The sequence below is a fragment of the Pipra filicauda genome, unplaced genomic scaffold (assembly GCF_003945595.2).
Source record: "Pipra filicauda isolate LSUMZ 115617 unplaced genomic scaffold, ASM394559v2 scaffold574_size374424_pilon, whole genome shotgun sequence".
NCBI classification, from domain to species: domain Eukaryota; kingdom Metazoa; phylum Chordata; class Aves; order Passeriformes; family Pipridae; genus Pipra; species Pipra filicauda.
This window is the reverse complement of record NW_024104725.1, coordinates 256,920-278,314: the sequence shown is the minus strand read 5'-3', so window position 1 is coordinate 278,314 and position 21,395 is coordinate 256,920.

The following is a 21,395-nucleotide window of genomic DNA, read 5'->3' as shown; positions in this document are numbered from 1 at the left end:
CCCAACCTATCATAGAATCATAGAATTATAGGATCAGCTGGGTTGGAAGGGACCTCCGAGATCATCAAGTCCAACCCTTCATCCAACCCCGTCATGGTTCCCAGCCCATGGCACTGATGCCACATCCAGTCTCACCTTAAACATATCCAGGGATGGAGAATCCACCCCCTCCCTGGGCAGCCCATTCCAATGCCTGATCACTCTCTGGAAAGAATTTCTTCCCAGTATCCAACCTAAACCTCTCCTGGCACAGCTGAAGACTGAGCCCTCGTGTCCTACTGCTGGTTCCTGGGAGCAGAGCCCGATCCCACCTGGCTCCCCCCTCCTGTCAGGGAGTTGCAGAGAGTGAGGAGGTCTCCCCTGAGCCTCCTCCTCTCCAGGTTGAACAGCCTCAGCTCCCTCAGCCTCTCCTCATGGGAATTATGCTCCAGACCCTTCCCCAGCCTCGTTGTTCTTCTCTGCACCTGCTCCAGCCCCTCCATGGCCTTCCTGAACTGAGGGCCCAGAGCTGGACACAGCACTCCAGGTGAGGCCTCACAGGGGCAGAACCCCTTCCCTGCTCCTGCTGCCACACTCTTCCTGATCCAGGCCAGGATCCATTGGCCCTCTTGGACATCCGGCTGCTCCTGAGATGGGAAAAAATCAAGATGAGTTTGTTGGGGGGGTGTGGCAGAAGTTGCTCCATGGTTGGGGAGAAAGAGGGAAGAGGCAGAGAAGGGGGATGCAGCTCACAGCGCCCTTGGGTGGTGCAGGTGAAGGCATTCCCATATCCTGAAGGGTTTGTTTGCTCCTGATTTCCAGGAGCTCAGCAGGATCCACAGCTCCCGGTGGGTCATGGAGTCAACAGCAAATCCCTGGTTGTGGAGAAGCTGTGAATGCTCCATCCCTGGAAGTGTTCAAGGCCAGGATGGAGCTCAGAGCAACCTGGTCTAGTGGAAGGTGTCCCTGCCCATGGAATGAGACGACCTTTAAGGTCCCTCCCAGTCCAAACCATTCCATGACTTTTGATTCTCTGTTCCAGCCCTGCAGAGTGAGGTGACACCAACTGGGCCTCCAGGATCCATCGGCCTTCTTGGCCCCCTGGGCACACTCTGGCTCCTGTTCAGCTTCCTGTCCATCCCAACTCCCAGCTCCCTTCCTGCCTGGCTGCTCTCCAGCCACTCTGTCCCCAGCCTGGAGCTGCAGGGGGTTGTTGTGGCCAAAGTGGAGGACCCAGCACTTGTTCTTGTTGACCCTCCGTGCCGTGAGGAACATCACCCCAAACCCTCCACCGCAGCGAGCGACCCGGTGGCAAAACCAGGAGCACTAAAAACAGTCTTACAAGGCCATCCCAGCTCTGAAAAGCTCCCACTTCCAAGTGCACATGGGATTCATCTCCCCTAAGTGCCTCCAAAAAGGGGAGGATGTCCATCCATGCCGTCCTTGAACCCATTAAGGGTCATCACTCATGTGGCAGCGCAGATGTTGTTCTTCAGCACGACTCCATCTCCGCTGCCCTCTGACTGCAGAGAGCTCCCAGAGTGAGGTCAGGCATCCCTAATTCCATGGAGGAGGCGCATTAACTCCTTTCTTTACCCTCTGGGTGGGAATAAACGCTCCCACCCCGCACGGACATTCCCTCACGACGCCGGAGAAGTGATTTTGGAGGACAAAACCTCCACCTGCCCCCCGAAATAGCTGCGGGGGGAGCTCAGTGTGGCAGCCAGAGCCCAGCCCTGCTCTCAGGCTCGATGTGCTGAAGGCAGCAGGTTCCTGCAGACTAAGCAAGTTTACCAATAAAACCCTCTCATAATCTACCACCGTCGAGGGAAGAGAGAGAGAGAGAGAAAAAAAAGCAACTGGGCCACACTGTCCATCTGTCATAAGCACTGGAGATTTAAGTGGGAGAGTATTACCTTAAATATATATCTATACAGGGAGGGAATATATAGGTATACTTAGGGGAAAAAAAAAAAAAAAGAAGAAGAAGAAAAAAAAAGAAAATAAATAATAAATAAAGAAATAAGTCCAAAAAGCGCCGGCGAAGAGGAGTAGAACCAATTTCCCAATTTCAATCTCCGGCACGCTGGGACTCAGCTTTCTCAGATGTTGCCTGCTCTGCTAAATTGGTTGGGCTGAGGGCTGCTCTGCTGCTGATTTGGGCTCATTGTGGTGCATTTATGAAGGGCTGTCACACGGGGCTGACAGGGTGATGGATTGACCGGCGCTCGCCGCAGCTCCGGGAAGGTGGGGAGGGAGGGAAAGAGGGAAGCGGGGAAGGAGGGAGGAGGTGGGAGGGGGGTTGGCCGAGGTGAGGAGGTGATGGCAGCGAGGGGAGAGGGTGTGGGTGGGGGCAGAGGGCAGGGGGGGAGGGAACCAGCCCGCGGGGTTTCGCTCTCCAATCGATTCCGCCCGGCAATAAAGAGCCGAATCCAGCGGGAGGGGTCGCAAATGGAGGGGTGGGAGAAACGGGGAGGGAGGGAAAACGGGGACGGGGAGAAAACAGCAAGTTAAGCAGTTTGTTGCACAATTCCCCGGGGTTTATTACTTGGACTTTACAGGAAAAACAAGGCTTGGTGCTGCCAGGTCCTGAAGAAAAACTGCTGCACGGATGGATCCCATCTTCCCAAACTCAGTGTCCCAGGATTTGGGGGCCTCCCTGACAGTGGGATATCAGCAGCGGAGTGATGGGGAGCAGAGCAAGCAGAGAGAGGGTAAATGCACATTTCAGGGATTCTGGAGCACCTGTTTTTTGGGAATTTGCTGCTCCTTCTGCCAGGCTGTGGATGCAGGGAAGGTGTTCCTTTCTTCCTGCAAACCAGGAGAAGAGGAAACAAGTCAGGGAGCCCCCGAGAGCAAAGCAATGGGTGTAAAGGAGCTATGGATATATTGATCTGGATCTGAGACGGATGGGATCCATCCAAATCCACCTCCCAGAGATATTTATCTCCCCTCAAACCTCCCTCCAGTCGTTTTCCCAGCTCTGCTATCGATGTCTATCAACTTCTTCATCAAATCTGGGGTCTCTCAGTCTCCCTCCCTGAGATGTAATGGCAAGGAACAGTAAAATATATTAACAAAAATCATAGGACAATAAAAATAAACCTTCTTCTTCTGTCCCTCGGGGTCTGGCAGAGGCTGTTTGGAAAGCCCCAGGTGGACCCCAAGGCCCAGAGCAGTTGTAACACTGACAATTGGGTGTAAAAGAGGAGGGAGGAGAGGGGAAGGAGAAGGAGAAGGAGAAGGAGAAGGAGAAGGAGAAGGAGAAGGAGAAGGAGAAGGAGAAGGAGAAGGAGAAGGAGAAGGAGAAGGAGAAGGAGAAGGAGAAGGAGAAGGAGAAGGAGAAGGAGAAGGAGAAACATCTCTCAGAGGACCTGTCCTTCTCTTGACCATGAAAGAACTGCAGACATGTTCCAGTTGCTGATTCTCCATCCCTGGAAGTGTCCAAGGCTGGATGCGACTTGGAGCAACCTGGTCTAGTGGAAGGTGTCCCTACCCATGGCAGGGGATTGGAATTCCATGATTTTAATGTCCCTTCCAACCCAAACCATTCCCTGATTCCATCAATCGTTTTTCACGTCCAAGAGCACATGAGAAGCTGGAGAAATCTGGACCCTAAACCTCTCCTGGTGAACAGTTTAGGCTCAACCTTAAGTCCTTCTCCAGCAGGAAAGACCCTTTTTGGTATAAATTTACAGTTTTCCAGGAAGACTTTCCTTATATTCCCATTTTCTGCCGCAATACGTGTAACTCCTCCCCGAGGAACGGGAGGCGAGAGAGGTTAAAAGTGGCTTTCTAAAACCTCATCTTAAACTGCAGGATTATTAATATTGACTTTCTGGGGCAATAATGCAGGAAATATATAGATAATATAGACCCTTCTCCACAACTCGCATTCTAATAAATAATTACAGCGCCCCATAAATCCTCGCCGTGCCCTAATAAGCATATTTTTTCCTGGGGAAAAAAAAAAAAAAACGGGATTTTTTCCAAGTGGCTTCATCAAATTCCCAGCAGATATATCCCCTTTTTATAATTGCCCTTTTTTCTGTCGATCTCAAATACAGTTAAAAATGTGCAAAGCCAGTCAATTTGGGCACCGTAATTTTGGGTGATATAAAGCCCCCCCCGGTGTCTCCCTCCCCCCTCCAACCAAACTCCCCCCGGTGTTCCCTTTTTTTTATTATTTTTCCCCTGATCCTGACATTAAAACTGCTCCACTTAGCCCAGGTCTGCGGTGCCAGGCAGGCTGACCTCGTTAAAATGGATTAGTGCAGGAGGAAAAATCGGAAAGGTAATAAAAATCCCTAATAATTTTTACCGGCTGAATTTTCCTTTTTGAATTATTTTTTTTTTTTAATTGTTTCCCCCCCCTCCTCCCTCCACTCTGGCCAGATAAAGCTCCTTTTCAGATCTCCAAATTATCCCTCCCGCCGTCGAAAATCCACATTTTCGAGATCACCCTCCGGGCAAAATGTTAGGAATGACCTGGACAAGTGGGAATCTATATTTCCTTTTATTTCTTTTGCAGGTCTAGCAATTTACCCCCGGTGACGTGGTGATGTGAGCACAGCCGGGATGAGCTAAAGCTTAAACCGAGATGGAATTTCCAGGGAGAGACTCCCCTGAACCTGAAAATATTCCTGGTTTTACTCATTTTATGGAATAACTCTATAAAAGCTCCTCTCTCTCCAAATACCTGAAGGAAAAAGGAAAGAAAATTTTAATTTGCCTCTTTTTTAAAAAATTTTTTTCCCTTCTTTCCATGAAAAAGGGGGTCCTGGGGGTTGTTATTCCCAGGGATATCTCCAAGGAATGGTGCTTTTTGGATCAGAACCACAGATGCTTGACCAGAAAAATGACAAGGAAAAGTGGGAATTTAAAGGATTTGAGCCACCAGAATCCCAAAAACACCAGCATGAAGAGGCTCCATTTCCTGGTCCGTGCCCCCAAAAATCTGGGAAGAGGAAAAGCTCCCCCTGAACCACAGGAAACTAATGAAGCTGGAGGGGTTTAACTTAGCCCACCAAATTTTGTCCACCAGGATCAGCCACTTCCAGGTTTTCTTGGGATAAATCCTTCCTATGGACTTACAGACTCCTAGAATAGTTTTGGTTTGGAAAGGACCTTAAAGATCATCTTGTTCCACATGGGGAGGGCCACGTTCCACTATCCCAGGTTGCTCCAAATCCCCCATCCAACCCGGCCTGGAAAAATTCCAGGGATGTGGAAACTTCTTGGTGAACTCCTAAACAACACTCCCTTAAGAGGGGAGGGGACTGGGATGGGAAAAAATGGGAAAGGATGTGTGTCCACCTTTTTTTAACCACCCCTCAGGCCTGGAGGTGGCCTGGAGATCCATGGGATGGAAGAGCATCCCACCTCAAACCGGAGCAGAGAGTGGGAAGTGGAAGCCAGTTGTGCCCAAGGTCCTTTGGATGAGCTCAGGAAAGCTCTGCCGGGCGGGAGAATCCTTGTTTTCCCTTTCTGAGGACACAGGGATGTTCAGGGAGGCTCCCGTATCCGGGAACGGCTTTGCGTGCCTGGAGGAACTGACTCCGCGATGAAACGGTGTTATCCCAGGAAAACTCCTTCAGGAATGAGGATTTCCATCCCAGCCAGAGTTCAGATTTTCGTATCGTCCCACAGAGGGGGCAAACCGGGAATTGCAGCCAAAAAAAACCCCAAATTCCTCTAATTTCATGGGACCAAATTCACCTCCCAGGGCTGAGGAGGGAGGGCTTCATCCCGTTCCACAGCCAGGGATTAACGGGAAAGGTGGGATTTTGAAGTCTCCCCAGAAAGAAGGTCTGGTTGGGAGTGATCTCCAAACCTCCCACTTCAGGCCTCGATCCCAATCTCGTTCTGGGGGAAAAACATGGAAAAATGGGATAATCCATGGGAATGGGATCAGGGATAAGGTCAGGAATAGGGGATCCACCCTGATCCCAAAACATGGATAATAGGGAGGGATAGGGGTGTTCCCCAAGTGCCACTTCAAGACCTCGATCATGACCTGATTCTGGGGGAAAAAAAAGGGAAAAATGGGATAATCCATGGGAGTGGGATCAGGGATAAGGTAAGGAATAGGGGATCCACTCTGATCCCAAAACATGGATAATAGGGAGGGATAGGGGTGTTCCCCAAGTGCCGCTTCAAGACCTTTATCATGACCTGATTCTGGGGGAAAAACACTGGAAAAATGGGATAATCCATGGGAATGGGGTCAGGGATAAGGTCAGGAATAGGGGATCCACCCTGATCCCAAAATATGGATAATAGGGAGGGATAGGGGTGTTCCCCAAGTGCTGCTTCAGGACCTTGACCAAGTCCTGCTTCTGGGGGAAAACGGAAAAACAGGAATGTGGGAATGGGAGCAGGGAAGAAGGGGGGGGTGACATTTTGGATAAATGGGAAAAATTGGGAACAAAATCCATCCCAATCCCTAAAAATAGTTATTATAACCTAGGAAACAGGGATGTGGCTGTGGATGTGCACCCTTTTCCAGCTCCTCGGGAAAGAATCCGTAACCAAAAGCTGCCTTTTGCCCCCCGGAGCTCTGGGAAGCAACTGGGGAATGATTTACTCTGAGCAGGGAAAGGGGGGGGGGGGGAAGATTTATCCGTTCTTGGAAGCGGCGTTTATGAATATTCCTAAAGAGGAAAATCAATCCCTTCTATCATAACATTGCCATTTTTCTAAATGATAGAACAAGCAGTTTCATACACCTCGGGAATCGATAGGAATTACGAGCTGCTCCCTGGATTTGCTAATGTTCTGGCCTCATCCCTGCCCCCCCGGAGCCGAGGAGGGGAGGATGCTCCCAGAGCCGGGGATGAGGAGATTTGGGCTCGTTTCTTGCATCTTCCTCCCTGGTTTTGTGTCTTTTCCACCTTCTCAAGTTTCAGGGAACTCAGAAAGTCCAGGTTGGGCTGGGCTGGACCAGCTCGAAGTGAGTAGAAAAGCCCATGAGCCCAGGGCTGGCCAAGAAGGTCAGTGGATCCTGGCCTGGATCAGGAAGAGTGTGGCAGCAGGAGCAGGGAAGGGGTTCTGCCCCTGTGAGGCCTCACCTGGAGTGCTGTGTCCAGCTCTGGGCCCTCAGCTCAGGAAGGACATGGAGGGGCTGGAGCAGGTGCAGAGAAGAGCAACGAGGCTGGGGAAGGGTCTGGAGCACAATTGCCATGAGGAGAGGCTGAGGGAGCTGAGGCTGTTCAGCCTGGAGAGGAGGAGGCTCAGGGGAGACCTCCTCACTCTCTGAACTCCCTGAGAGGAGGGGGGAGCCGGGTGGGATCGGGCTCTGCTCCCAGGAACCAGCAGTAGGACAAGAGGGCTCGGTCTTAAACTGTGCCAGGAGAGGTTTAGGTTGGACATTGGGAAGAAATTCTTTCTGGAGAGGGTAATCAGCCATTGGAATGGGCTACCCAGGGAGGGGGTGGATTCTCCGTCCCTGGATATGTTTAAGGTGAGAGTGGATGTGGCATCAGTGCCATGGGCTGGGAACCACGGTGGGGTCGGATCAAGGGTTGGACCTGATGATCTCAGAGGGTTTTTCCAACCCAGTTGATTCAATGATTCTGCACTTCTATGATTCTATGGTTCTATGGTTCTATTAATCTCTGATTCTATGATTCTATGGTTCCATGGTTCCATGATTCTATTATTCTGTGATTCTATGATTCCATGATTCTATGATTCTATGATTCCATGATTCTATGATTCTGTGATTTTATGATTCAATGATTCCATGATTCCGTGATTCTATGATTCTATTAATCTCTGATTCTATGGTTCTATGGTTCCATGATTCTGTGATTCAATAATTCTGTGGTTCCATGATTCTGTGATTCTATGATTTCATGATTCTGTGATTGCATGATTCTGTGATCCTGAGCTTAAAACCAAAGGTGGGATCCACCTCTCACCTGTGTCAGCCAGGATGAGATACCTGGAGCCACCTCTGGATACCTGGAGACACCTCTGGATACCTGGAGGCACAACCCACCTGGGAAAAGAGTTTTCCCTTTCTTTCCTCTCACCAGTGAATCCAATGCAAAACGAAAGCCTGGAACCAACTTGGGCCCTTAAAATCCACAGGAACAGACTGTGGTTTTGGTCGGTTTTCCAAATTCCATTAAACAGGTCCCTGGAGAGAGACATTTTCTGTTCTTCTCTGACCACTCAACAAACCAGTTCAGGGGGAAAAGCCCTAAGAGCACCTCCAACAAGCCTCTCTCCCTCCCCAGGGATGTGAACCAGCAAACCTTCTGCAATATTTAGCTGGGACAAGACCCCAGAAGATGCTTTTCCTGCTGATTCGGTCACCTTGGGGTTAAGTGGCCACAATTCCCTTTGTTCCAGCTGATCCCCAGATGTGGCCCTGGAAGCACAGATCATATAAATGGGAAATAAGAGCCAAACCCTAAAGAAATGGGGTACAGGGCATGATCAGCTCTTCAGTTACAGCCCCAAATCCAGCCAGGGCTGGTCCCTGTGCTGCTGGGTGTCCATCAATCCATGCCTGGATTGTTCCCCTCTCCTGGGTGTCCCTGTGTTTGGAAAGTTTTCCACTGTGTGTTCCTGCCCCTATAAATGACTCCCAGTGGCACGAAGCTCCTTCCTGCTGCTACAACCCTTCTTAATCTGATTAACTGCTTGTTTTTTCTCCCTCGTGGATTTATCATCTTGTGCCATAAAATCCTGGAATGGTTTGGGTCGGAAGGGAGCTGAAAGATCATGGAATTCCAACGCCCTGCCATGGACAGGGACACCTTTCCACTATCCCAGGTGGCTCCAACCTGGCCTGGGACACTTCCAGGGATGGGGAATCCACAACTTACACAACTTTTGCATCTCTTACACATTTTGCACCAGGATATAAAAGGAATTTTCTGGTGCAAGCAGGGATTAATCCAGGAAAACCATTAGATTGGAAGAACTGCCCCTAATCCTCCCATTTAATATTCACTTGTCCTGCCCCCACCTCTCTGTTTTTATACCCCTGGAACCACCTTCCTCCCTGTTCCTGAGCATTCCTGCCCCCCAGCTCCGGACTGGAGGGATATGTCGTGTCTCCCTTAGGAATTCTGCACTGGTTGAGCCCCCACAAACCAGATCTACTCCCTTATATTCCCAGAATTCCCATTACACCCTCCCATGGGGGAGAAGAGGAGAGTCCAGAGCCTCCAGCCTGGAGTTTATCCACGGGGACATTTTTTCTTTTTTTCCCCTCCCTTGGCAGACGTGAATCTTTGCAATAAGGGGGGAGTCGGGCCAGCCATAAATCCCACTAAAGGTAAAAGTGATTGATTTTAGAAGACACTGTTTAAGAATTTGTTTTTCTAATGGATCCTTAAAGTCCTGTCATCAATTTTGCCAAGCTCAGCGGTGCCAGGAGGCCGTTGTATCCCATCCAGAGGGGAGGAGGGAGAGAGGGATGGAGGAGGAGGAGGAGGAGGAGGAGGGGGCTGCAAGAAAAAGGAGTTCATCACACCTCCCTCCCAGCTGCAGGATCCTAAAAAAAAAAAAAAAGGGGATTATAGCCGACCATAAATACTAATCCATTAGTTGCTCTTTCACACGCTGCTGGCTGGAAATGCTGCCTCCATTTGCCTGCATGATAATCTATTTGAATATCAATGTGGCTTCGTGTTAAAAATGCTTCCCTTGGAGATGAGGATGAAGGGAAGGGCCGAGTTTTGGGATAGGGCACCGTATCAGGGACGGAATCGGAATGCAATTGTTGAAATCCCGCTTCGTTCCGAAGTTAAAAGCTAAAAAAAAAAATAAAAATTAGAAAATTAAAAAAAAAATTAGAATATAAAAGAAAAAAAAAGAAGGGATTAAAAAGAAAAAAAAAAAAAGGATAAGTCAGGCAGTGTTTTTGGTTTTTAATGGGACGTGAAAAGAAAGTTCTTCTTTATTTTGAATCCTGCATTGATTTGCTTCGTTCCCGAGGACGGGCAAAGGAGAGCACGGCCAGAAGATCCATAAGAGGGGGCTGCGCTGGGAAAGTGCTCCATGGGGGAAGGGAATTTCTGTAAGTAAATAAATAAGATTTCTCCCCCCCTCTCCCAGCTGTGGAAGAGCCTGGAAGGTTCTCTGCAAAACTCCTGCAATCCTGATCCCGTCGCTTCCTTCTGTCCCTTACAGGGATTGGTTTTGTTCTGTGGGGTGTGAGAATAGAGACAGAGAGAAGGAACAAAACTCCAGGATCTGAACCAATATTGGGGTTGTTTATAAGGTCACAGAGACCTTGTCTGTCCCAGCCAGTGCAGGGATCTGTGATTCCCTTGGAAATGAGGATTTAGGACTGGGATCTGTGGCCACAGCCAGTTGTTATCTCTGTATTTCACAGAATCATGGAAGGGACCTTAAAGATCATGGAATTCCACCCCCTGCCATGGGTAGGGATACCTCCCACTATCCCAGGTTTCTCCAAGCCCCGTCCAACCTGACCTTGGACACTTCCAGGAATCCAGGGGCAGCCACAGTTTCTCTGGAGAATCCATTCCAGCACCTCACTACCCTCCCAGGGAAGAATTTCTTCCCAATATCCCATCTAACCCTGTCCTCTGTCAGCATGAAGCCATTCCCCTTGTCCTGTCCCTCCAGGCTCTTGGAAATACTCCCTCTCCATCTTTCCTGTAGCTTCTTCAGGTCCTGGAAGGCCACAATTAGTTTCCCCCTAAAACCTTCTCTCCTCCAGGCTGAACAATCCCAACTCTCCCAGCCTTTCCTCCCGACAGAGCTGCTCCATCCCTCTGATCATCCTGGTGCCTCCCCTGGATCCCACAGCTGGATCCAACACTCCAGGCGGGATCTCACAAGCCCAGGACACACGACTGGACTTCTGTGCCCTTCTCAAGGCAACAGAAAAGGCAACATCCAGAAGATCCATCTGAGGTTCAGCAGGACCTTGAGCCACTGCAAAGATTCTTCTCCCCTTGGAAAGAACCGGTCGCTTCCTCATCTCCATCAAAGCCAAGTAAAGTGGGAGTGAAAAGCTCAGTGTTTTGCTGATAAAAACCAAACTGGGTCTCTCCCTGGGCTCTGTGGGCCAGGGTGAATCTACTTCTTGTGCCTTGAGAAGCTTTAGGTGGGATTAGTTCGTCAGTAGAGGACGAAGCTGCTCTGCCTGACTTGCAAGACCTTTTGGGAGATGATCTGGAAAACCCCAAGATCTTGAGCTCGATGGCTCGTGGATAAGAGCTGGGACATATTTGTCCCAGGAAGGTTTGGGCAGGTCCCTGGAAGTGTTCCAGACCAAGTTGGTTGGTGGTTGGAGCAACCTGGGCTAGTGGAAAGTGTCCCTGCCCATGGCAGGGCATTGGAATTCCATGATCTTTCAGCTCCCTTCCAACCCAAACCGTCGTGTGATTTTATGATCACAGACACAGACAAAACCCAGTTTCCTCTTAACTGATATCCCAGGCTTGGGATATCTTTTCAAAGTCCTGAGGATCAGCTGCAACCCCGAGAGGCCAGTTCTGGACATCTGATCCACAGGGGTTGGAGCTTGGCCAACAAAGAGCCATCGACCGCTCGCTTTGTTTGCCACATCCTGCTCCGGATGCTCATCCCTCACAAGGAGCTTCTGGAAGGTGTCCAGCTAAACCAGCCAGAGCTTCAGGGTGGGAGGAGAAAATACAACCAGAGAAGAGAAGCCAAGAGCAACACGGCCCAAGTCAGAGCCATGCTCACGGAACAGCCACCGGGGTTTGGTCCATGGGTGGTAACTCCACACTCAGGGCACCTGGAGGGGGTGGGTGAAATCCCTTGGGAATTTTGCGGACAGAACTTTGTGTATCCCAGAATCATGGAATGGTTTGGGTCTCGTTCCAATCTCCTGCCATGAGCAGGGACAACTTCCACTAGAAGGTTTTAGGATCCTTCCAGCCACCTCCATGTGTCTTTTCCTCTCCCTCCTTCCTTCCTCCAGGCCCTGCTCCATGCCTGGATTTCTGGGCGAGTGCCCCTCGTTGTTCTTCATCAGAGCTCCATCCCTAGACTGAGTACATTTTGGAACTCCAAGGATTTTTGGAGCTCAGAAGCAATTGTTGGGAGAGTGGGAATTTAAGCATTTGGGGTTCAAATGGCAGCTGAGCTCTGGAAAAGCCCTAATAGGAGGAATATCCATAAAAGGACTTACAAGGATCTGGGCTCTTGTGTTTTCCCAGCAGACTGAATACAGCACATTTTTTCACAGGAATGATGAAAAATGTATTAGGAAGAAAGGAATTTTAGTGGCTCAAGAGTTGTGGGATCCAGCAAAGATGTGAGAAAACCCAGCTCTGACAGCAAGGAGTGAGGATGCTGGTCCTGGCTTTGAGGATGCTGGTCCTGGCTTTGAGGATGATGGTCCTGACTCTGAGAATGCAGGTCCTGGCTCTGAGGACACTGGTCCTGGCTCTGAGAATGCAGGTCCTTTTTATGAGGACCCTGGTCCTGGCTCTTAAGATTCTAGTCCTGGCTCTGAAAATACCGGTCCTGGCTCTGAGGATTCTGGTCCTGGCTCTGGAAATGCTGGTCCTGGCTCTGAGGATTCTGCTCCTGGTTTTGAGAATTCTGATCCTGACTCTGAGAATGCAGATCCTGGCTCTGAGGACACTGGTCCTGGCTCTGAGGATGCTGGTCCTGGCTCTGAGGACAGTCCTGGCTCTGAGGATTCTGGTCCTGACTCTGATAATGCTGGTCCTTGTTATGAGGATTCTGGTTCTGGCTCTGAGGATTCTAGTCCTGGCTCTGAAAATACTGGTCCTGGCTCTGAGCATTCTAGTCCTGGCTCTGAAAATACTACTCCTGGCTCTGAAAATACTGGTCCTGGCTTTGAGGATTATCTGTGTGCTAGTTTTCACCCTAGGCCTTCCTGAAGACCAGCTTGTAACCAGGAAGGAACTAGTGAACAAGGAAGTATTCCATGCTATTCCTTTACGTAACCTGGGCTGTAAATAAGGTGTAGATAAGAGATCTCACTCTCTTCCTTTCCGACGAGGTTCCAGAACGGTAGATCCCTACCTGGTCTTGTTTATCTGAAGTTGAGGCCTGTATCGACTGCTGTTGTCTGCCACACGTGAGGGGAGAGTGCTGCTTCTCTCAAGGGAAGTGGTGAGATTTTGCCAGTTCTTTATTTTGCTGGTTACCGGGTTTTTAGACTGTGCACACCTGTTTTGTTTCTGTCCCTTCGCGTCCTTTTTTTTTGTCCTTTTTCCTTTCTCCCTTCTAGGAAGCTATTTGGGGTTTCTGGGGTTATAGGTATATAGTATTCTCACTGTATATATCTGTTTTATATGGAAAATATATATATTTTGCTATAGCTTGGCTGTTTGGTTTCGGTTTTGTTTCCTTCCCTCTCTGGGAAGCAGGCTCTGTTGTCGAGTTTTGGAGACTTGCACATCCTGGCTCAGAAAATACTGGTCCTGGCTCTGAGGATTCTGGTCCTGGTCTGAGGATTCTGGTCCTGGTCTGAGGATTCTGGTCCTGGCTCTGAAGATGCAGATCCCAGCTCTGAGGATTCTGGTCCTGGCTCTGAAGATGCAGATCCCAGCTCTGAAGATGCAGATCCCAGCTCTGATAACGCAGGTCCTGGCTCTGAGGACACTGTTCCTGTCTCTGAGCATTCTGGTCTTAGTTCTGAGGACACTGGTCCTGGCTCTGATAATGCTGGTCCTTGTTGTGATGACACTGATCCTGGCTCTGAAAATGCTGATCTTCGTTATGAGGACACTGGTCCTGGCTCTGGTACTGCTGGTCTTTGTTATGAGGACCCTGGTCCTGGCTCTGAGGACACCGGTCCTGGCTCTGGAAATGACGGTCCTGGCTCTGAGGATGCAGGTCTTCGCTCCGAGGATGCTGGTCTTGGTCCTGGCTCTGGTAATGCTGGTCTTGCCTCTGGAAATGCTGGTCCTGGCTCTGAAGACGCTGTTCCTGGCTCTGGAAATGCTGGTCCTGGCTCCGAGGATTCTGGTCGCAGTTCTGAGGACCCTGATCCTGGCTCTGAGGATTCTGCTCCCAGTTCTGAGGATTCTGGTCCTGGCTCTGAGGACGCTGGTCCTGGCTCTGGAAAACCTGGTCCTGTCTCTGAGGATGCTTCGAACTCAGCCCCATCTCTGCAAGGAACCTCCAGAAACAACAAGTTCCCGCTGCCTACCCTGAGTTTGCTCCCTGCTGCTCCAGCTGCTCCCTTCTCCACAGAGCTGCACGACCCAATGCCAAGCCCAGCACACTTCCCACTGCATCCCTGCTGCCTCCTGCCTCCCTCCTCTCCCAGGTCTGGCAGAGGCTCCTTCCCTCTCCACGCCTCATCCATCAATCGGGACGATTCCGTTCGCCCGGCCCATTTTCCTCGGCCTGTCAGTGCCCGGAGAAAACAATGATAAATAAACTGGCACCGGAGGAACTCTCTCCTGCTGCTTGATTTATCTTTTATTTGTGCTGCAATCCAAGCCCCTTCTCCTCTCCCCCTGCACCCCAACCATTAACTCTTCTCCAGCTGCCTCAGGCTGTTTTTTCCTGCCCGGAGCCCTCGTGGATTTTTCCAGACTCTTTATCACCCTTGGGTTTTGTTTAGGGCTGGATTAAGCTCCCCGGGCTGAGGAAAATCAGGTGGTACCCAAAAACACATCAGCCCTGGTGCAAGGTTAAGGAGGGGAGATTACAGAAGCTGTTTTAAGCCCAGCCCTTAAGCCCAGCTCTAAACTGACTTTCCACATACCGAACCCTCTCCAAGGAAGTTTTTGGAGGAAGTTTGGGACAAAAAGAGCAGAACTCCATGTGACCCTGCATAAATTGCACCGTGCCAGTCAGATTCATGCCCACCTGGATCCACCAGCAGGAGAGGGCTTTCCTAGTTCTTCCCTGAATTCTGTCACCTCGATCCCACTCGCCCTCGATGATGTGAGAAGTTTCCCGGAGAATTTTCTCTGCTATTTTTTATTTCATTCTTTAAAAAATCATGGAAAGGTTTTGGTTGGAAAGGATCTCAAAGCTCATCTTGTTCCACCCCCTGCCATGGGCAGGGACACCTTCCACTATCCCAGGTTGCTCCAAGGCCCATCCAGCCTGGCCTGGGACACTTCCAGGGATGGAGCAGCCACAACTTCTCTGGGAAAACAGTGCCAGGGCCTCACTACCCTCCCAGGGAAGAATTCCTTTCCAATATCCCATGGAAATCTACTCTGCAGTAACAGCAGAAGAGAGGGATGTTATTCTGGATTCATCATAATTTTCAGGATTGTTGTTCCCCACAAAGTTCACATAATTCTGGATGGGCCCAGGAGTCCTTAAGCCTCAATTAGTCTGGGCTTAAGAAGTCCAAGCTTTGCTGTCATGTCTATCAACATCCCTGGAAGTGTCCAAGGCCAGGTTGGACACAGCTTGGAACAACCTGGGATAGTGGGAGGTGTTACTGCCCATGGTAAGGGGTTGGAATGAGATCATTTTGAAGGTTCTTTCCAACCCAACCCATCCCACAATTCCACGATTTGGTGCTTTTTGTCAAAGCAGGGTCACTTTACCCCAAATATTTAATCCTCTCAGCCCAATATTCAATATTTATTTGTCCAGGTTTTAGGAAACTTCAGCTGGGACCCTCCAGCTGCCAAGTTCTGGGCCGGAGCCACCACCATGGAATGTCACCTGTGGAGTGACACAGCATCCCATCCTGCTTAGGCTTCCACAGTTTCTCTGGGCTACAGGGACACAGTGATTTAAAATAATCCTCATAATCCTCCTCCCTGCCCATCCTGCCAGACTTGCACCCCCTTCCCAGAAGGCTCCATGAAAACCTGCCTTGGCTGTTATTAAGATGTTCCTTCCCACACAGTAAACCAAGGAAGGCGGTTCCAGAACACCCCAAGCGATAAAATTATATTGAATGTTTAATCAAACATTCCCCTCTTTTATTTGCCTTGGGATTGCTGGTTATTACATCATCTACATTCTTTTTCTTTTTTTTTTTTTAGGTGCCATAAAATTCTCTCTGGCTCTTGCAGTCTGCGAGTTTATGATTAATCAATTACTCAGAGGAGTGTTATCTATTAAAAATCAAAATGTGACACTCTGGGCACTTCCAATAAAAAAGTCTCATCCAGCATGAGATTCCTGGGCTAATCCTTTTCTTCTTCTTCAGTTGCTTATTCCCAGGAATTGTGTTCAGGGGATCACAGGAGTCAATAAGTAAACAGGGAGCACTAAAAGCGTGTGCAAGGAAAATTACTTACTTAGTGATAGATGGTGCTGGAACTGATTAATTGGAGAGCCTTTTCCACCAACTTTGCTCAGCCTGATTCGTGTTTTCCCTGGAAAAGCTTGGAGGGGGCCTGGAGCAACATGGCCTAGGGGAAGGTGTCCCTGCCCACAGAAGGGGGTGGAAAAAGATGAGCTTTAAGGCCCCTTCCAACCCGAACCATTCCACGATTCCTCGAGGATTTTTGGCTCTGCAGAAGTGAGTTTGGCCATAAATAGCAGAGCAGGGGGGTGTTGAACAGGAACAGAGAGCTCAGAACCTCGTAGCCAGTTTCAGGAAGGATATTGAGGTGCTGGAGCAGGTCCAGAGGAGAGCAACGAGGCTGGGGAAGGGACTGGAGCACAATTCCCATGAAGAGAGGCTGAGGGAGCTGGGACTGTTCAGCCTGGAGAAGAGGAGGCTCAGGGGAGACCTCCTCACTCTCTACAACTCCCTGAAAGGACACTGTAGCCAGGTGGGGGTTGGTCTCTTTTCCCAGGTAACTATCAGCAAGACAAGAGGGCTGAGTCTTCAGCTGTACCAGGAGAGGTTTAGGTTGGATATCAGGAAGAATTTCTTTGCAGAGAGGGTAATCAGGCATTGGAATGGGCTGCCCAGGGAGGGGGTGGATTCTCCATCCCTGGAGGTTTTTAAGATGAGACTGGATGTGGCATCAGTGCCATGGTCTAGTGTATCGAGGGTTGGACTTGATGATCTCGGAGATCCCTTCCAACCCAGCTGATTCTATGATTCCATGATTTTGTTGTACTCACCTTCCCAGAGAACGTTCCTCCGGGAGGGGATTCAAACCGTTCCTGAAAACGCCAGGCCACGGAATCCTCTCCTCCAGGGGCGTCAGGGGAGCGTGATTGGAGTGTGCCGGGGATCATCCCAAGGTTGCTGTCAGCAGCGCAGCGAGCAGCCTTAATTAGTGCCAACAACCCCAAATAAACGGCAGGCTCGGAGTCCCCGCTGCAAGAGGGGGGGGGGAGGGGGTGAGGAAAAGGGTGGAAGAGGACAAACGGAAGAGCAAGACAAAGAAAAAAAAGAAGAAGAAAATAGGAGAGATGAGAAGAGGGGGAGGAGAAGATGAGTGAGAAAAAGAGAGGGAGGGGAAAAAGGATTGGGGGGAGGGGGGAGAGGGAGGGGAAAGGAAAGGACAAGAGGAATGAATAAGGGGAAAAGAGGGAAGGCGGGGGTAGCCGCTGGCTACCCACCGCTTCAGCATCCTTGACAACCCAGCACTTCCCAACCACCTCATTCCCAACTACGCCGGCTTGGAATTGTCAGGAAACAGAGCTCATTTAGACACGGGGAGTAATTAACCCCCTCCGTGCGTGCCCCGTCCCCCCCGGGAGCGCTGCCATCTCCGCAGAGACAGGCAGGGCCGTCCCCACTGCGAGCAACTCGTCTCTGTCTCGGGCAGCGCTCAGTGCCTCTCGTTTGTTTGCATTTCTCCGCTGCCTTTGACAGGATGAAGTCAAAAAAAGTTTTAATATTCCCCGACATGAATTTTTAATGCCCCCGGCTCCCGCTCCCGCGTCGTTGTTTGCCTGCGCTTCAGCACTTTTTTTTTTTTTTTCGGAGAGCATTTGTTCGGATAATGTTCCGTGAAAGGGGGGAAAAGGGGAAGGGGAGGAACTTGTACCTCTCTGCTCGCGGTGACCACTAAATCACATTCCCGGTGTTCCCCTCACACGAGCGGCCGCCCCCATTGGAGGATGAATTCCTGGGGGGAATCGGGAGTGGAGGTGGGAAAAGGCATTCCAAGGAGTTTTGGTGTGGGGAGAAGTTCTGCTCTTGGTCAGTGTCCCTCAAGCTCCTCATTCCCAGGAAAGAGAGGATCAGGGGGGTAAGGAGGGGGAAAGGAGGGGTTTGGTGGGGTTTGGGATAAGGGGGAAATGGAACAGAGCTGGGAGAAGGTGGCAAAAGCCTCAGCGTGGGGAAGAGAGGATGAGGGTGACAAGGAAGAGAAAAGGAGGATTTTGGTGGGTCTTGGGATGAGTGGGAAATGGAAAAGCACTGGGAGAAAGTGGCAAAGGCCTCAGCGTGGGAATAGAGGATGAAGGAGACAAGGAGGAGGAAAGGAGGGGTTTAGAGGAAGAAAAGAGGGGTTTGGTGGATTTTAGGATGAGGGAAAAATGGAACAGAGTTGGGAGAAGGTGGCAAAGGCCTCAGCATGGGAATAGAGGATGAAGATGACAAGGAGGAAAAAAAGAGAGTTTTAGAGGAAGAAAGGAGGGTCTGGAGGAAGACAGGAGGGGTTTGGTGAATTTTAGGATGAGGCGGAAATGGAGTTAATAAGGAATGGAGAGAGGGAACATTGGGTGATCTGCAGTGATGGATGGATGCAGAGATGGATGGAGACAGGCAGGATGGATGGGCAGAATCCCAGGGAGCTTTAAACACTTGGAACTAGACGACCTTTAAGTTCCCTTCCAACCCAAACCATTCTGTGAGAAGCAAGAAGCCTCATCCTTTCTTATAAACAGATGAGCTGCTTTCAATTGAACCTCCAAAAACAACCCCCCCCCCCTCAGAATCCAGCGACAGCCACTCAGGTTTTCTCCACTTATTCCCTCTTTCAGAGTCCCTGAGGAAACTCTTGGTGAGGGATCACAGAATCATTAAGGTGGGAAAAGACCTCCAAGATCATCAAGTCTCATTTTTTGACCAAACATCCCCTTGTTAACTAAACCAGAAAGAAAGGGAGGGTCGGTGCCCACCCTGGATGTATTTAAAGGTTCAGGTGCTTCTCACCAGCCTCCTTTGCAACACAGAAGAAATTCGGGGTCTCTGCTGTCACCCCCCACCCCAGACCTGGATTCCCCTCCCTAGATCTACTCCTGCCTCTGTCCGTGGTGCTGAGGTCGCCCACAGGTTGTTCCTCAACCCCCTCGAGGGGGGAAACCACCTCTCTGAACCCCCACATCCCGACCCTGGGTTGGGGTGGATCCAAGCATGATCCATGCACAGGTTGAGGTTGACTCTATTCCCATGCTGGGGCCTTTACCACCTTCTCCCAGTGTTTTTCCATTTCCCCCTCATCCTAAAATGCACCAAAACCCTCCTTTCTTCCTCCTTTCCACTCTCATCCTCTATTCCCATACTGTGGCCTTTGCCACCTTCTCCCAGTGCTGTTCCTCATCCCAAAACACACCAAAACCCTCCTTTCTTCCTCCAAAACCCTCCTTTCTTCTAAAACCCTCCTTTCTTCCTCCTTGTCACTCTTATCCCCTATTCCCATGCTGGGGCCTTTACCACCTTCTCCCAGTGCTTTTCCATTTCCCCCTCATCCTAAAAGCCATCAAAATCCCCCTTTCTTCCTCCAAAACCCTCCTTTCTTCCTCCTTGCCACCCTCATCCTCTATTCCCATACTGGGGCCTTTGCCACCTTCTCCCAGTGCTGTTCCTCATTCCAAAATCCACCAAAACCCTCCTTTCTTCCTCCTTGTCTCCTTCATCCTCTATTCCCATGCTGGGTCCTTTACTACCTTGTCCCAGTGCTTTTCCATTTCCCCCTCATCCCAAAACCCACCAAACCCCTCCTTTCCTCCTCCTTACCACCCTCACTTTCTTTTTCCTGGGAATGAGGAATGTGAGGTCGACTCAGAAGTGTTGGGCTGAAAACAGACCTGACACTCAGCTCCGTGGATTTCCAGAGCCTCTCTCTGCATCTGTGGAGTCCAGAATCCCAAGGATTCATCCCAGGGATGTCAACAGAAGCGATCTCAAGTGCCTGGGAGCAGGGAATCACCAAATGAGTCCATAATTTTTCATTATAGACTTGGAGAAGGCCGAGTTGCCTTTCCCAACACTTGATTCCGAGCCCTGAGCAAACATTAAATGTCTTTAATGTTTTGTTTTTTTTTTTGAGATGGGTTTTCAGTAGGGCTACAGGGTTTTTTTGAAAGTAAATCCTGGCTAAACAATGAACTGATCCTCACAATTCTTGTGGGAATAAGTGTAATCCCATGGTTTTGGGATAATTCCCCCCATCACCAACAAGATATATAGGCAAGATATGGGATACACCTGAGGACACATCATGGAATCATAAAATCATGGAAGGGTTTGGATTGGAAAGGACCTTAAGAATCATCTCATTCCAACCCCCTGCTGTGGGCAGGGAGACCAGGTTCTCCAAGCCCCATCCAACCTGGTCTTGGACACTTCCAGGGATCCAGGGGCAGCCACAGCTTCTCTGGGAATTCTATTCCAGCCCCTCACCACCCTCCCAGGGAAGAATTCCTTCCCAATATCCCATCTAACCGTGCCCTCTGGCAGTTTGAAGCCATTCCCGTTGTCTTGTCACTCCATGTCCTTGTCCAAAGTCCCTCTCCGTGTTTCTTGCCAGCTCCCTTCAGGTACCGGAAAACCACAACCAGGTCACCCCCAAACCTTCTCCTTCCCAGGCTAAACAATCTCAGTTCTCTGAACCTTTCCTTAGAGGACTAGAATGACTCCAACAGCAGGAACCCCGAGTCTCTGGACCCCTGGTCTGGTTTAGACATAAATTCTCACAGGCTCAAAATTCAGTGAAGGAATTTTTGCTCCGAAGTGCATTGACATATTGGACAATTTATGCACCAGAGTGGAAAAAAAAGTCTCTCGACTTTGTTACAGAGACCCCAAGCCTTCAAATTCCCTGTGCTCCCGTGCAGCTGTCCCTGGAACAACGATGGATTTGCTCAGCCACGAGCTGGGTGTCCTCTAGGAGAGCTCCCGGGTCGGAACACGGCTCAGGGCGGGAGTAACAGGAGCCTCCGTCTCCTTGCGATCCGAGCCCGAGGGAGCTGCTGTCGCTTCCCAGTCCCTTTAAAAGCTGGAGACAGCTCCAAATCGGGATGCCCTTGGCTCTTGTGTCTGTCAGCACTTTCCTCCTGGCTGCCTGACACCAGCCCGGGCCCAGGCGGGGTCTGGTGGTGCCGGCGGCAAACCGGGGGTTACGTTTCACACACTCTCCAGGCTCCGGGTGAGGAGATAAGGGAAGGGCAGCACAGGCTCCATTAGGGAATGTTCTTAAGTTACTTGTGTCTCGGCTCCAGCAGATATGTAATCCAGGGAAAAGCAGGTGCAGGAGAGGAGCACGGCCAGGTGGCTCCCCTTTAAAGCCCCGGGATGAGCTAAGGATAGAGGAGGAAAAACAGAGAGAGGAGCTTCACCTCCACAGGGAATGATCACCCTCTGTGTG